General features: G+C 36.9%; 1 protein-coding gene across 4 annotated transcripts in view; it reads right to left on the bottom strand.

Annotated features, from left to right (window-relative positions):
- PCDH9 (protocadherin 9) overlaps positions 1 to 16,288 on the bottom strand; it is a 1,042,490-nt gene that overhangs the window by 950,871 nt on the left and 75,331 nt on the right. The gene's annotated exons all lie outside the window — the stretch shown is intronic.

Below are 16,288 nucleotides of genomic sequence, written 5' to 3'. Positions count from 1 at the left end.
TAAATAGAATTAGTAACTACTAACTTTATCTATCACAGAATTGTTTCTTTCTACCACCCAGTTGTTTACAAGCAGTTTAGTAACTACTAACCTTTGATATAACCTGCCTGTTATAGTCAAACTAACTCTTTTATTTTAGTAACTTTCATTTTGACTCTACTTCCTAAGAACTTCCTATTGCTGTGCAGGGTTGTGGCACACCTGTCTGAGAGCAAATGTTATAGTGTGCAAGGAACCAAGTTCAAGGCCCCAGCCCCCACCTTCAGGGGGAAAGCTTCACAATGGTGAAGCAGGGCTGCAGGTATCTCTCTGTCTCATTCCCTCTTTATCTCCCTCTTCCTCTCAATTTCTGGCTGTCTCTATCAAATAAGAAAAGATAATAAAAAACAAAATTTTAAAAACTAACTTCTAATTGCTTTCCACTGCATGATTGAAGAAAAAAAATCAAATTCTATATTTAGCATATGTGACTTTTACACTAGACTGCATAATTCCCTGCCCTTAATTATTGATATTTTACTCCAGAAAAAGCCACCTTCTTTATGAAAGTTCAGTGAAAGGAGCATTCTCTTCCTGGGGGTTTCTTAGACCCTCCCTGACTAAACTAGCCCATCTGTGATTAGTAAAAGCTCCCCCCAATTTTCATCACTTTGTAGATTTTATCTCTGTATTATTTTGAAAAAGAACTATTTATTTTTGTGGCTTCTAGAGATATAATTCTTCTAAATTAGAATATTTGTTCAGTTTATATCCTCATAAGAGTTCAATACAGTGTTTTATATATAGCAGGTGACCAAAAACTAATTGGATAAAAAATAATAATAACATCTCTTCCTCTTTAGGGACATTACTACTTAATGTAATGAACTAATACGACCTTATTTTCTACTTCCCTTGCCATTTTGCATTATGAGTTGCTTTGTGGATGGTGTGTGTGTGTGTTTATCCCTGAGTGCATGCACACACTATATGCAAAGAATAAGAGGGTTAAATTTTACTGGGAAACCAAAGGGTCAATAGATAGCCTAAAAAATGCTCAAGTGGGGGCGGAGGGTAGATAGCATAATGGTTATGCAAACAGACTCTCATGCCTGAGTCTTCAACATCCCAGGTTCAATCCCCTGCACCACCATAAGCCAGAACTGAATAGTGTTCTGGTAAAAAAAAAAAAAAACTCAAGTCACTGACTACTGGATAGAAGTAAATAAATACAAAAATGAGAAACCACTTTACACCAGTAAGTGGTTTTGACTAGGATGTGGAGAAAGATGAATATTCTCATTGCCAGTAGGAATATAAATTGTTCTTAACTCCTGTGAAAAACTGTCTGGATATTTCTCAAAATACTAGAAATTGACTAATTGACTTACCCTGTGATCTGGCAATTTCTCTTCAGGAGACTAAACCAAACCAACAAAAATGCCTATCTAAAAAGGTCCGTATTCATATCATCACAATTTGCAATAAACCAGACATGAAGGCAACCCAAATGCCCAAGGACACATGAAGGGCTGAGAAAATTATGGTGGATATGGAGCTCTGGGGGTGGACAATGTGTGGCTATGTACCCACTCTTATCTTATGGTCTTGTCAATGTTACCTTTTAATAAATAAATTTCGAAAAAAAGAAAATTATGCTGCATGCACACAGTGGAATATTATGTAGCTATTTAAAACAATGAGGCCATCACTTTTGCCTCATTTTGAGTGAATTAAAAAAAGGGATCACTTTACATGAGCTAAGCCAAGAAGAGAAGTATGAATATCATATTATCTCACTTATAGGTGGGTCTTTTTTTGTTTGTTTGTTTGCTTAGATTTATTTATTTATTTATTTTAATTTTTTATTTAAGAAAGGATTAATTAACAAAACCATAGGGTAGGAGGGGTACAATTCCACACAATTCCCACCACCCAATCTCCATATCCCACCCCCTCCCCTGATAGCTTTCCCATTCTCTATCCCTCTGGGAGCATGGACCCAGGGTCATTGTGGGTTGCAGAAGGTGGAAGGTCTGGCTTCTGTAATTGCTTCCCTGCTGAACATGGGCATTGACTGGTAGATCCATACTCTCAGTCTGCCTCTCTCTTTCCCTAGTAGGGTGGGTCTCTGGGGAAGCGGAGCTCCAGGACACATTGGTGGGGTCTTCAGTCTAGGGAAGCCTGGCCGGCATCCTGATGGCATCTGGAACCTGGTGACTGAAAAGAGAGTTAACATACAAAGCCAAATAAATTGTTGAGCAATCATGGACCCAAAGCTTGGAATAGTGGAGAGGAAGTGTTAGGGGGATACTCACTGCAAACTCTAGTGTACTTCTGCTTTCAGGTATATATTTTGCAGTAGTTTACGGATACGTGTGAACATATGGTCTCTCACAGAAACTGGTGTATATCTAGGTTTTGGGACTAGAAAGTGAACCACCTGAGATGGAATTAGAGTATACTATGAAAGGAATGGTCTCACCCGAGTAATGAAGCTGAAGGGTTGTCATTCCACTATAGGTGGGTCTTAAACAAGGAACAAAAGAGAAAACACAAGGTGAAACTTTGCCCGAGTATAGTATATTGCCCTGAAGCAAAGGACTCTAGAGGGAAAGAGAGAGTGGGGAGAGGTTTAGAGAGTACTGGTGTCCTGGTCCACAGTGATGGAATCTGACCTGCATAAGGCACAAGATGTTCTGTAGACACCAAACATCTGGAGATGAGAAAGTGTACAAGACAGTGTAAGTAAATTAAATCATTCTTATATAAGATTTTTTTGATCTCTTGTAAACAATCCAATGTACATGACAGGAACAAATATATGTTATTCTTCTCCCAAATGACTTCTTCTTTTCTTTAATCAAACTCACTTAAGACTAGTTTGGATGATACTTGATTTAAGAATCATATATTTTACATAAAATAAAAGCACAAGTGCCTTTTGGAAATGAGAACATCTGATATCCACAGAAGAAACCTGTATGTTTTATGGTGATAGGATTCGGAACTCTGCCAAGCTGTGAACTAATGAATCAGAACTTGGCAGAAATCCATACTTGATACAGTTTAGCTCAAATTTATGGAATCTACTGCTTCCAGAAATCCACTTGTGCCCAAGACCTCACCTGTACCTTTCAGAGTAAAAACACATGATGTTGCTAGTCTTGTAATTTTTACCTCACTAATGAAGAAAATGTCATATTTTTATACTCTTGAAAGAAAAGGGAGGATATAAAACATTCCAGCGTGTGAAATAAAAAAAAGTCATCATTAATTCTACTTGAAAACTAATTTTACTTGAGAGAAACATACTAAATGATAAAGATGAAAAAGCATTACATTTTAAAAACTTGGGAAGAACCAATCTAGGATGTTAATTGGAGGAGGAAGGCTCCAGACCATTCTTTCTGTATATACACAGACCCCTGCCCATTGAAGTGGTTTAGGTTAACCACTGTTCCACTCCAATCCAATTGGTAAAATTTCTAGCTACTTCTCCACTCACACAACTCTTTCCCCTAGATTCTCACTGCTGTTCTCTTTCCTCTGGATCTTGTTGCCTAGCAGACCTATCCTCTTACCTGTGATTCAAGGGTATCTGCATGGTTCCATGCCTAAATCTTAAATTTTAAATCTCTTTGAAAAATTGTGTTCTTTTTAAATTTTGATTTATTGTCAAAAAGAAATAGAGACAACAAAGGGAGACACAGAGGGAGAGCTTAAAGGAGACACCTGCAGTACTGAGCCACCAATTGTGAAACTTATCCATGCAGTTGGGGACCAGGGCTTGAACACAGGTCCTTGTCCATTCTAATGTTCATGCTCACGGGGAGGGTCACTTCAGCCCTGGCTAAGCTCACATTTTACATTCCTTCTCTAATAGACTTAGTCATACCTTCCACAATATTTTTAAACATATTTTATGGCACTTCTAACAACACACTTAACAAGTTGTTTAAACATATTTTCTTTTTGTGAATTGTGAATCTCTCACTTACAGAAGCTGTTGTAATTTTCATCCCTGTATACTTTGAAAGGCACACACATTTAGGGCACTCCATATGTGTTGATAAATGTTGTGCAATGATCCAGCTTTCAGGGTAATAGATAAACATTAATATTAGTTCCCAGGCTGGGACAACCACATGATGATTATGCAAAACAGCTTCCATACCTGAGGCTCCAAGGTCATATGTTCAGTCCTCAGCACTACTATAAGCCAGAATTGAACAGTGCTTTTCTTTCTCTCTCTCTCTCTCTCTCTCTCTCTCCCTCCCTCCCTCCTTCTGTATCTCTCTCCCTCCCTCCTTCTGTATCTCTCTCTCCCTCCTTCTGTATATCTCTCTCTCCCTCCTTCTGTATCTCTCTCTCTCTCCCTCCCTTTGTATCTCTCTCACTAAAATAAAGTATTAAAAAAAACTACTCCCTTTGCTTACCCAAACTTTAATATTTTTTTTTTCTGTGATGCTTCTATGTACAGATCTAGGGAATTGTCATTTTCTGGGGACAAAAATAGAGTTACAGTATAATAAGAACTGATGAAAAATTTAGTTCCCTCTGAAATAACTGAATAGCCAAAGGAAATCATTTTGTATGAATGACAAAAGCAATAGCAGTTTCATTTGGCCTTGTTGTGACCTTAGAATTAAAAAGGCAACACAATGAATACACACATAGACTTTGGCATCTTGCTCCAGGCACATGTTGTTTTATGCAACTAATTTAAAAAGAATCGCTGCATTGAAATCAAACAAATGTAAAGGGAGTATCAAGATGAGCAGAAACTTAAAATGACAAAAAATGTACCTCATGTAAGTCACACAAAGTAAATTTATAAAGCAATCCTACTAAAATGTATAAAACAAAACTGCTAGTTTAGCCTGTGCAAAAAAAAAAACATATTATCTTGTTTTGTTAATTTATTTTGTGTTGACAAATATTATCCAGTAATCATTCAAATTTTTGTTTGCTTTATTTTGTGTGTGTGAAGCCTGGGATCAAGGCTCCCAGCCGACATTTTAAATTTCAGGTAGAGTGAGAAACAAAGAGTACATCTAATAGAGCTTCCCCTAGTGCTGTGGCACACCCATGTGGTACCAGAATCCATACACAGTACATGCACAAGATAATGTTCTAACTGGAGAACTGTATCTCTGGTCTCTATATGATTTTTATTTGCCTAATTTACTTTTATCTCTTTAATATAGTGACAGAGGGAGAGAAAGGGAGAGAAAGAAGGAGAGGGGGGGAGAAGGAGGGGGGAGGGAGAGGGAGAGCGAGAGGGCAAGAGAGAGAGAGAGAGAGAGAAAGAGAGAAGATTGAGACCAAGAACTGAGGTTTCCTTCAATACCGTGGTGGCTAGTCATTCACATGTCAAGGCACAGGGAGAGAGGGGGAGAGGGAGAGGGAGAGGGAGAGGGAGAGGGAGAGGGAGAGGGAGAGGGAGAGGGAGAGGGAGAGGGAGAGGGAGAGGGAGAGGGAGAGGGAGAGGGAGAGGGAGAGAACATAGCACCAAGGTTTCCTTCAGTGAAGTGGGGACTTGTTTTGGACCTGGGTCAAGCACAAGACAAAGCAGCATACAATCCAAATAAGCTCTTTTGCCAGCCTTAGTCACCTAGTTTTTGTTTTTTGTTTGTTTTTTAATTTTATTTATTTTCCCTTTTGTTGCCCTTGTTACTTGTTGTTGTAGTTATTAATGCCGTCGTTATTAGATAGGACAGAGAGAAATGGAGAGAGGAGGGGAAGGCAGAGAGGGGGAGAGAAAGACACCTGCAGATCTGTTTCACCTCCTGTGAAGCAACTCCTCTGCAGGTGGGGAGCTGAGCCTGGCTTGAACTGGGATCCTTAAACCAGTGCTTGAGCTTCCTGCTATGTGAGCTTAACCCACTGTGTGACCTCCAGACTCCCATTTGCCTCATTTTTATTTTACTCATTTAGTTTATTTTTTCTTTTTGCCAGAGGAACTTAACTTTCCCATACATATGATTTTAAAGTTTGTTTTGTTATCCTTCCTTGGGTAATTATTTCACAATCACAATAACTTTATATACATATATATGTATAAATATAAAATTATATATATAATTAAAATATAAATAATATATATAATTACATAATACAATAAATATAATCATATATATGTTGTTCTGGTCATTCACTGCTCTGGGATGACTTCTTCAGATGGAGGGGGAAGGGGAAATGCCACAGCACTGAACATTATTATTCCAATATGACAGAAGTTGGGCTGAGCCTGAGTTGAGTGCATGCAAAGTAGGCATACTGCCCAAGTGAGCTTCTTTTTTACTCACCCCAACTTGATTTTTAAAGCTAATTATCGGTCATTATTTTTTTAATGAAATAAGCAAAAACTCTGTCTGGAACTGCATGAGATGTGTCAGCAGGTTCTGGTAATTCCAGTGTCATTTCTAAATCTTTCAGGCTTTTTAGAGATGGTATATAATGCTTTATGTTTTTCTAATATTGTAAACTCCGTTGTAAGACTTTGGTTTAATGATTACCTGATATCACTGTTTCAGAGGCCAGAGCATTACGTAAGCATGGGAATATTTCCAAACAGAGGAGGACAGAGCAGAAAACAAAATGTATTTACGTTGAAATTGAATAATAATCTTAAGTAGTAATTGCCAAATGCATGAAAAACAAATATTCTTGCAGTTTTATAGCGATGGAACATATGCTAAATGCATCATGTATTCCATTAGGTGATTTAATTTTTAAGTCATCTTCTCTTTAAATCCCAGGCGCAGTCTCCTTTTTCCTTCCTTATTTGCTAAGGAATTACTCACAGTTGACAGAAGCTGGATACCTTAAAGAAGTTATCCAGAGTACCAAGAACTACACAAGAGGAATATAAGATTGAATTCACCAAGGAAAGAGCTGTTTGTCAGAATGAAAAAATAGCAATATCATTCTCATCTGGCTTTTGCTTAGGTGTCTAAATTCTATTCACACCTGAACCCAGGTGAAAAACCAACTCAACAAGCAAACCTGTTTCTGAATTTTTTTAAATACCTACGTTTGTGTTCTCTCTCTCTCTCTCTCTCTCTCTCTCTTTCTCTCTGTGTGTGTGTGTGTGTGTGTGTGTGTGTGTGTGTGTGTGTGTGTGTGTGTGTATGTTTTTGTCTATACCTCCAGAGAGGGAGAAATGTTAGGAGAAGATGACCAGATGACCAAATGACCAGAACATTTTGTACTGCATTATATCTTCCGCCTCCAAGTTGCAAATGTTACTATGATTCCATTCTAAATTTTTTGGGTTGACAACCTTACCTCTTCAGAGTTATTTGACTTTCTATTCTTCCTACCTAAACATTTACATCCCTGATTTTCTTATGATTGACCAATTTAATCCCTCACATTATAACTTAAGTATCACGTCTTTAAGGAGATATACTATACATATATTGTGTTGTCAGAAATCTCATGATGCATTTTTGCACAGAAAAGCATAGAAAAAATATATCATGACTTTTCCAACCACTCAATATATACACTATACATACTAGGCTGTAGGAAAAATCATGATGTATTCTTTCACACATAATACTATACTTTAATTGCATTATACCTCTTGTTGTTACAATTGTCATTAGCTCAATATGTTGCATACATTTCACCTAGAAAGACAGCTCTCAGGAGTTATATAATTTATCATTTTTCTCCATTGAACTATAAAGTACTGGCCATATGGATTTTCCCTTGTTCGTTTTTAAAATAGTTTTTAGGACATGTAAATATTAAGTGTTCAAATAAAAATTTAAATGAATGGATGCAAATTATATTACTGATGGTCTTAAGACTGACAATTTCAATTTTATTAGATAACTTTAAAAACTGAATTTTTTCTGGGATGATAGCTATATGATAATATGATTCTTTACATTGCAGATAGACTTTTTTAACAGTAGAGGCAGAGAGAGAGAAAAAAAGAGTGAAACAGAGAGTGATGCACTTCAATGTGATGGTGGTGGGGGAGTGGATTCCAACTTGGGTCAAACACAAGGCAAAGCAGCACACTCTCCAAGTGAATTATTTCACTGGCTCATATGTGGACAAATTCTCTTTACCTTCAATCCTATGCAAGTTGTGAACAAATAAGTTTCCATAACTCCATTTCCTTTTATCAAATAAATATTAACTAGTATCAAATACTCACCGCTTGAGCAGCAGGTCTGCAGGTATCTTTCTCCCTCCCTCTCTATTTCCTCTCTTCTTTCTCAATTTCTCTCTGTTCTATCAAATCAAATATAAAATAGGAAAAAAATGACCACCAGGATTATAGTGGCCAACACTGAGCCTCAGTAATAAACCTGGAGGGGAAAAAAAAAAAAAGAAAGAAAAAGAGAAAGAAATAATGAAAGGACAAAGGAAAAGAAAAGAAAGAAACACATGTTTTGGGGAATTTGAAACTTGAGTTTAAAACTTTAATGGGCATCATTATTTCTTCATTGCCAGTTTACATCTCTCAGTCTGGGCTCTGGCAGGGAACTCAGACAGCTCTCACTGCAACCTGGGGGTTGACATTAATTAAAAACATAAAATCATAAAGCATCTGTGGTGAGTTTATATGCCAAATCAGGTGGAACAATTTTAAAGGTAAACTTCTTACAAAGGCAACTGAATGTCACAACCATACATGTTTACCCAAAGTCATGTTAACTATAATCTCTCTCTGCTCTCTCTGTATATATTATATACAAACTGACATGAGTATGACCAGACCTTTCCATGTGACTGAGAGACAAGTTATAAAGGCAGAAGCCTGAGTGCTTATTTTAGAATCAGAGAATGTAAATATATCTGATATTTCATCTGGTTTCACACAACATAAGTTATCAGAACAAAATGTGTATTTGTTTCCTTATATGCTTGGTTCAAATGTTTATGTAGTTCAAAAACTGCGAGCAGGAACTGAAAGTGTTGGTTTCTCCTACAATATCTTTTGTATCCCAATGGATGAATGGCACCAAACTATAGATTCAAAATAAAAAAAGAAGAAGAAGAAAAAGAAAGTAAGATACATCTTTATTACTATATATAAGATATAAGTGGGGCTTGCTTTCTATTTCCATGGTAGATTTACCATGCTTAATTAATTGTAAGAGCACGGAATAAATGACTTACACAAAAGATTTTTTGAGCGCCATGTTAAAATTACACAAGCTTAGTTTATCTACTCTCATCAAGAAAGAATAACAGTCTCCCTGTTGTAGAAAACAATATGAAACTCCAGAAGAATAAAGTATTCACTCGACCTGCAGACACTATAAGAGGCTCAAGTTCAGTGACATTATCTTTAATCCTCAGTAGGACTATGTAAAATTATCATATATATTATATAAAAAATAAATATTAGCAAGTCAAGATTGTTTATTCAACATCATAAAAATTGGAAATTATAGGAAGGAAGTGGGGAGGGAGTTGAGACAGAAAGGCTACAATATGAATTTTCAATTGTGGTGACTTTCTCCAAACCCTTAGAGTCACAGACAAAAGAGAATTGAGTATATTATATAGAGACAAATAAAACATAACAAAAAGTTTAGAATTTATTCTAAAGGAAAAGACTTGCTATTGAGTGTTCTGAGACAGGAATAGCATGATATCTAACATGACTTGAAGGCAGTATGGAGTGTCACATATACTCTATGGGCATACTTGGCCCTTTACAACTTCTTGAAATTTATAAAAGGAAAGAGGGTAGAATGAATTCTTGGACCTCAAGATGAAATAATGAAAGCAATCTGAGTAGACTTGGTTGGAGAGGCTAAAAAAAATTTTTTTTGGAGTAATTTTGGAGTATTGTAGAGAGAGCTCAGTGGGCAAGGTACATATCTTGTCCTGCCATGCACACAGTTCAGGTTCAAGTTCGAAAATCACATAGGAGGAGTCGTGGCACCAGAGGATACCCCAGTGTTGTGGTATGTTCTCCTTTCAACTCATAATCTAGACAAAAATGCAGCTTCTAGTCATGAAATTGTGTAAGTGTAAGCCTCTGGCTCCAGGAAAAACAAACACACATGCATGCACCCATGCACGCACCGGGAAGTGATATGCCCAGAAAAGCATATATTATCATGACCAAAGATCTGGATTTAAGGGCCTGATCCTTACCTGCACGGGAAAGCTTTACAAGCAGTGAAACTATGAATCACATATATCTCTTCTCTTCCCTTCTCAATTTCTCTCTTTCTATTTCCAAAAATGAAAGACAAAACAAACAAAAAGGAGAAAGGAAAATTGCTGCCAGGAACTGTGGATTCATCATGCAGAAGACACAAGATCCAGAGCCACACCGGTAAACATGATAGTAAATTATATATATGAGAAAGGATACACTGGACAGAAGATGAATAATTTCTTGTCTAACAAATGACAACATCCCTTCTTAGACAACTGATTTCATTCAGTTGCTCCTAGAAACAAATTCATTCATAAAAATCTAAACCTGAGATTTAAAAAGGTGTAGCTACTAGAAGCTACTAGTACAATGGCCAATAATATAATGAACTCAATTAAGCAACTCTTCTTTCTCCCATTTTGTAATAATGATAACTTTCATGTTTTTATTTGTTCCTCTTATTTTTGCAAAGCAAATAGAAGTTTAAAGGTTTCTTTGTCACTGCATCAGTGAATCAGCTCCTGATAAAGCTTCCTTCCTGTTTTTCTCCTCTGTCAAAATACTATAGTTCAGAGACATTCTGAAGAGATTCCTTAGATGAATATCACTGCTATCTGGGGAATCTTGACTCTTGAGATTGTATGATTCATATGTCTTCAGCCTTGTGGATCTAAACAGATCATCATCCCCCCAAAAACAAATAAATAAAATGCAACAAAGACTACTTTCATGAGTTTTCTTTGTTATAATAAGAAATTGTCTTCACATTTCTGTTTCAAGTTAAATAATTCTATGTTTTTCTTTTGTTTTTGTCTAATATTCTTTTCTTAAGTGTTCCTGTTTTTAATATCATGGATCAAAACACGATTTAGCTGTGGTACTCTCCATACAATCTTGTTTGATTGTTCATTTTTGCAAACAGTGTTATTTAGTGCTTCTGAAAAACTCTCCAAAGCTAACCTTATCAAAGTAAGGACTGCAAAAGTTGAATAAGGGCAAGAGACTGGCAGCTATCTATAAAACGAAGACCGCCCAACTCTTCATCTGCACTATTCCAGCCTTTAGGTTCATGATTAGTCAAAAACTTGTTTGGCTTTATATGTTAACTCTCTTTTCAGCCACCAGGTTCCAGATTCTACCACAAGACCAACCAGACCTCCCTGGACAGACAGCCCCAACAATGTGTCTTGGAGCCCTGCTTCCCCAGAGCCCTGCCCCACTAAGGAAAGAGAGAAAGAGGCTGGGAATACGGATTGATCTGTCAATGCCCATGTTCAGTGGGGAAGCAATTACAGAAGCCAGACCTTCTATCTTCTGCCTCCCATAATGACCATGGGTCCATACTCCCAGAGGGATAGAGAATGGGAAAGCTATCAGGGGAGAGGATGGGATATGGAGTTCTGGTGGTAGGAACTGTGTGGAGTTGTACCCCTCTTATCCTATGGTTTTGTCAATGCTTCCTTTTTATTTTCTCTCTCTCTCTATTTCTTTATTTGTTTATTTTTATAGATAAAGAGGGGGAAGTAATAGGAGGAGAGGGGAGAGAAGGAGCAAGAGACATTTCAAAATCACTCCTTTGCCAGAGACTTGAATTTAGATCCTTTTGTTTGGTTGTTGTGTGTTCTAACAAGTATGCCATTGTTCACACAGATATCATCCTGTTTTATGAGTAGTGAGCTTATGTTTTATTTGAGGGAGTCACTACAGTATCATAGCATTGTTCAGGATCTTTTGTTTTCAGGTACCTATAAGAAACAACCGTATTCTCTCTGCACACCCTTGTAGCACTGAGTACAACTGAATTCATACACTTTTGAATAAATATGATTAGGACCTAGTCTGTGGAGTAAACAATTTTCCAATTACTTAGGTCTTTTAAGTATCTCTGAAATCCAAGTACCCTGGGAACATTTATTTGAAATTTCAGGTAATCTTTGTGGAGCAACTGTAATAAACGAGATAGTGAGATTCTTGGGAAGGGTACTTTCTTTAGTGTTTTCAATTTTTTTTTTTAAATCACACTTTCAGATCACAGTATAATTAAATGGCATCAAACGATTTAACAATCTGGGTATCTAGAGGAAACCATTTCCAATCCCCTTCCTGATTGTAGAATGAGGCAGAATTGTTAGACAATTCTCTCTAATTTGACTTTAGCTATAAATTTCTGTTCAAATACAAGAAAACTCTCAGGGAAACAAAGCATATGCAAACAGTCAAGCCTCCTAGTTAATGAAATGCCTCCATGAGGACTGAAATCAATAACAGCATAATCTATGTTCATAAATAAGAGTAGGGCCTCAAAAGAGTGTAGGGCAGTGATGAATTATTCAGGATATGTCTGCTTGGCTGCTGTTCTGCTAGTTCCATACTTAAAGCTCTTCGGTGACAGAGACACCTGGCTTAGCATCTACTAACCTGCTCTGAAAGACTAAATCTGCCTCTTTCTTCCTTCTTGCTCTAAATGTAACTTATCCATAGAGCCCAAAGCTCCTGTAGCTTATCTGAAGGTAAGCTGCAAAGAGAGCTACTGATATCCTAAAGAAAAAAGTCACTTCCTGCAGGTTATAGAAAAACATGCAGAGAACAACCATATATGACAGACAATTGTCAGTGGTGGAAAGTTCCATTGGCAGTATACAAAATCCCATAATTTAATAAATATGTTTGTTTCTAGGGATTACCAGGCTGGGTTAATGTGAACAGGGAGAGGGAATTAGTAGTTAATAGGAGAGAATAACAGAAAATGGAACTATTTTCCCATTGCCAAATGTCTGTAATTTGTGCCTCTTCTCATTAACTTCACAACTAGAGAAGATGCTATAATAATAGAAACAAGGCAATGCCTCCAAGGACTATAAAGGGTTTCACCCTTCTCTGGACGTACTAAAGTTGCAACGTTGATATGATATGTGCAATCATCTGTGCTTGGGAATTGGAGGAGGCCAGACCTTATTAGCTGGCTTAGCCCACAGTCTAAGCTTTTTGTTCAAGTCTGCCTTCTTAAATGACCCTAAGAGTAGAGAATTTGCCACATCTTCTGGGAAGCAATTATAACGCCAATAATTTTTAGTGTTATTAATTTTTCATATTCAGGCTAAATATTCCTTGGCTTCATTCCTTCCATTTATAACTACTTATTGGCCTAGATAGCTATCCTAAATAATGTACATTTGTACAAAACTAAACCTTGCAGATTGTAATATTTGATAAAAAAGAAAAATATGCCAAACTTTCTCAAACTGAATAGTTCAAACTCCCCCTAAAGAATAAGGATTTCTATGTGCATGCTAACTTCCCAAGCAGTTAACTCTTTAAAACTTTTTCTCTAGAGCTTTAATTTCAAATTTCTGGTTAATGGAAATGATCTAGATATATTCATGGGGATTTTGGTATGAAGTATTTCCTATTAAAATTCACAAACCAAATACCAAAAGCAATGTTGACTTTGACTTGCTGGATTTCTAACTCAGAGAATACTATGAAAAGCCTTTCCTATCTGATCACTAGAAGATACTGTTCACAGAAGAAGGTCAGTAGTTTTTGACCTGGTTCCTGGCCTGCAGGAGTCTGCATCAGAAAATGAAATTGCCAGTACTTCAAAACTCTCTTCTAAAACTCCCAAGTGAGTAGAGAAGATAAGATGCATCAGAATCTTTAACATCTTTCTTCATGTCAGAGAAGAAAAAAGATGGTCAAGCACCCTTTGGACATTACTATTTAAGTAATAATATGTCAGAAAGAAAATATATCAGATAATAATCAAATATATATAACTACCTTCACTATTCTATACTGGAAAAATAATGTGTTGGCTAAAAAAACTACTAAAAGAGGTAAAATTAAAGTATATCATTCAGTTTAGCAGTGAACTTTAGAAGTTAATCAGAAAACACGGGTAGAATATTATGTACCTGCCAAAGTCCATTATTGCTATGTGGCTCTCCCACATTCTGATTCTGAATCAGAGTAACCAGGACAATTAATTAGCTATCAAATATAAATAGTAACCCTTTTAACTACAGCATGTAAAATCAGAGAAGTAACCAATTCTGGGCTATGAAATATTTGGTTACTGTAGCAACACCATGTACATGGATGAAGATCAAAAGGAATTAAATATTAAAAAGTACATACAGATCACACTCAGCCCTAGTATATAAAAATATCAGCAAACTGTAGATCACAATTAAAATTGCATTCATTGCTCATAATTTCTGAAATCAATATTTTTTATTAATATACTCTTGTATTATACAAATGTATTTACATTACTTAAAAATGTACTAGTGGACACTTACTATGCTATCTACCTTCTTTATAGAATTTTAAAGTCACAATGACTATAGCTTCAAAGATGTAGAGATCTGGAGTACAAGTGTTCATAAATTTCACATTCCTTAGTAGAAAGGAATCAAGCTACTCTGGAGTACAATAGATGTAAAAAATATCTAATGCCATCAGGATGCTGGCCAGGCTTCTCTGGCCACCAATGTGTCCTGGAGCTTCGCTTCCCCAGAGACCCACCCTACTAGGGAAAGAGAGAGGCAGACTGGGAGTATGGACCGACCAGTCAATGCCCATGTTCAGCGGGGAAGCAAATTACAGAAGGCAGACCTTCCACCTTCTGCATCCCACAACAACCCTGGGTCCATGCTCCCAGAGGGATAGAGAATGGGAAAACCATCAGGAGAGGGGATGGGATATGGAGATTGGGTGGTGGGAATTGTGTGAAGTTGTACCCCTCCTACCCTATGGTTTTGTTAATTTATCCTTTCTTAAATAAAAAATAAATAAATAAAATATCTAATGCCTTTTTAATGTGCATGTAAAATACATAGGATCTTGAATAGTGTTTGAAAAAAAATAGATCATATTAAATACTATAATCTCATTTGTCAAATGGTAATTAAAACAAGTCTGGGCTGGGGAGACAGTATAATGGTTATGCAAAAGACTTTTATGCCTGAGGCTATTAAGTCCCAGGTTCAATCCACATCACAACCATAAACTAGAGCAGGGCAGTGTTCCTACTCTGGTCTTTCTGTTTCTCTTTGTATCTTTCTCGTTAAAAATAAATAACTTGTGGCTGGGCAGCGATACACCAGGCTGAGTGCACACATCATTATGACAAAGGACCAGAGAGGTCAGGCCACACTTCTCTTCACCTGCAGGGCAGAAGTTCCAAGAGTGGTGAAGCAGGTCTGCAGTTCTCTCTCTCCTTCTCTCTCCTTAATTACCCTCCCCTCTCAATTTCTTTCTGTCTTCCCAAATTTAAAAAAAAAAGCATTTTAGAAATGAAAAATAAATAAAAATATTTGAAAAATAAAGTAAAATGAAGCTATATGTGCTTTAACAACTCCATCTGAAATTTGCTTCTCTGTCATTATATTTAATCACTTTTTTAATTACAGCACAAGTTTTCAGTCACAAATTCACAGCAAAAGCATTAAACTCCCAGTGCTGAATGGTGGTTTATCTAGTAGAGTACAAGTTTCCCTGAGCAAGGCTTGTTTCAAGTCACCCAGTCCCATCCCCACTAGCAGAGGAGAAGCTTTATGAGTGATAGAGCACTTTTGTCAAATGTCTGTCTTTCTTTCTCCCTCTCTATCTCCTTGTCCCGCTCAATTTCTCTCTGTATCAAGAAAAAGAGAGATAAGGGGATCTTGGGAGCAGTAGATTCATCCTGCAGGTGCTGAGCCTCAGGGATAATTTTGGTGGCAATAAAAAAAATTAGGGAGTCGGTCGGTAGCGTAATGGTTAAGCACACGTGGCGCAAAGCAACACGGACCAGCATAAGGATCCGGGTTCCAGCCCCAGGCTACCCACCTGCCAGGGGCTTGCTTCACAGGCAGTGAAAGCAGGTCTGCAGGTGTCTCTTTTTCTCTCCCCCTCTCTGTGTTCCCCTCCTCTCTTCATTTCTCTCTGTCCTATCCAGCAACGATGACATCAATAATAATAACAATGATAACTACAACAATAAAACAACAAAAGGGAATAAATAAATAAAATTAAACTGCCTAACTTACACCATATAACTTTTCATTTTATATTTTATTTTGTAGGAATATATTCAAACAGTATTGAAAAAATTTCTGTCTTTGGCAATGTGGCAAAGAAGACTAAAAAGTATTTATCTTTATTCTACGATATGCTCTGTCAAGT

The sequence above is a fragment of the Erinaceus europaeus genome, chromosome 5 (genome assembly GCF_950295315.1).
Source record: "Erinaceus europaeus chromosome 5, mEriEur2.1, whole genome shotgun sequence".
Classification (NCBI taxonomy): Eukaryota; Metazoa; Chordata; class Mammalia; order Eulipotyphla; family Erinaceidae; genus Erinaceus; species Erinaceus europaeus.
This window is presented reverse-complemented; position numbering and strand designations above follow the sequence as displayed.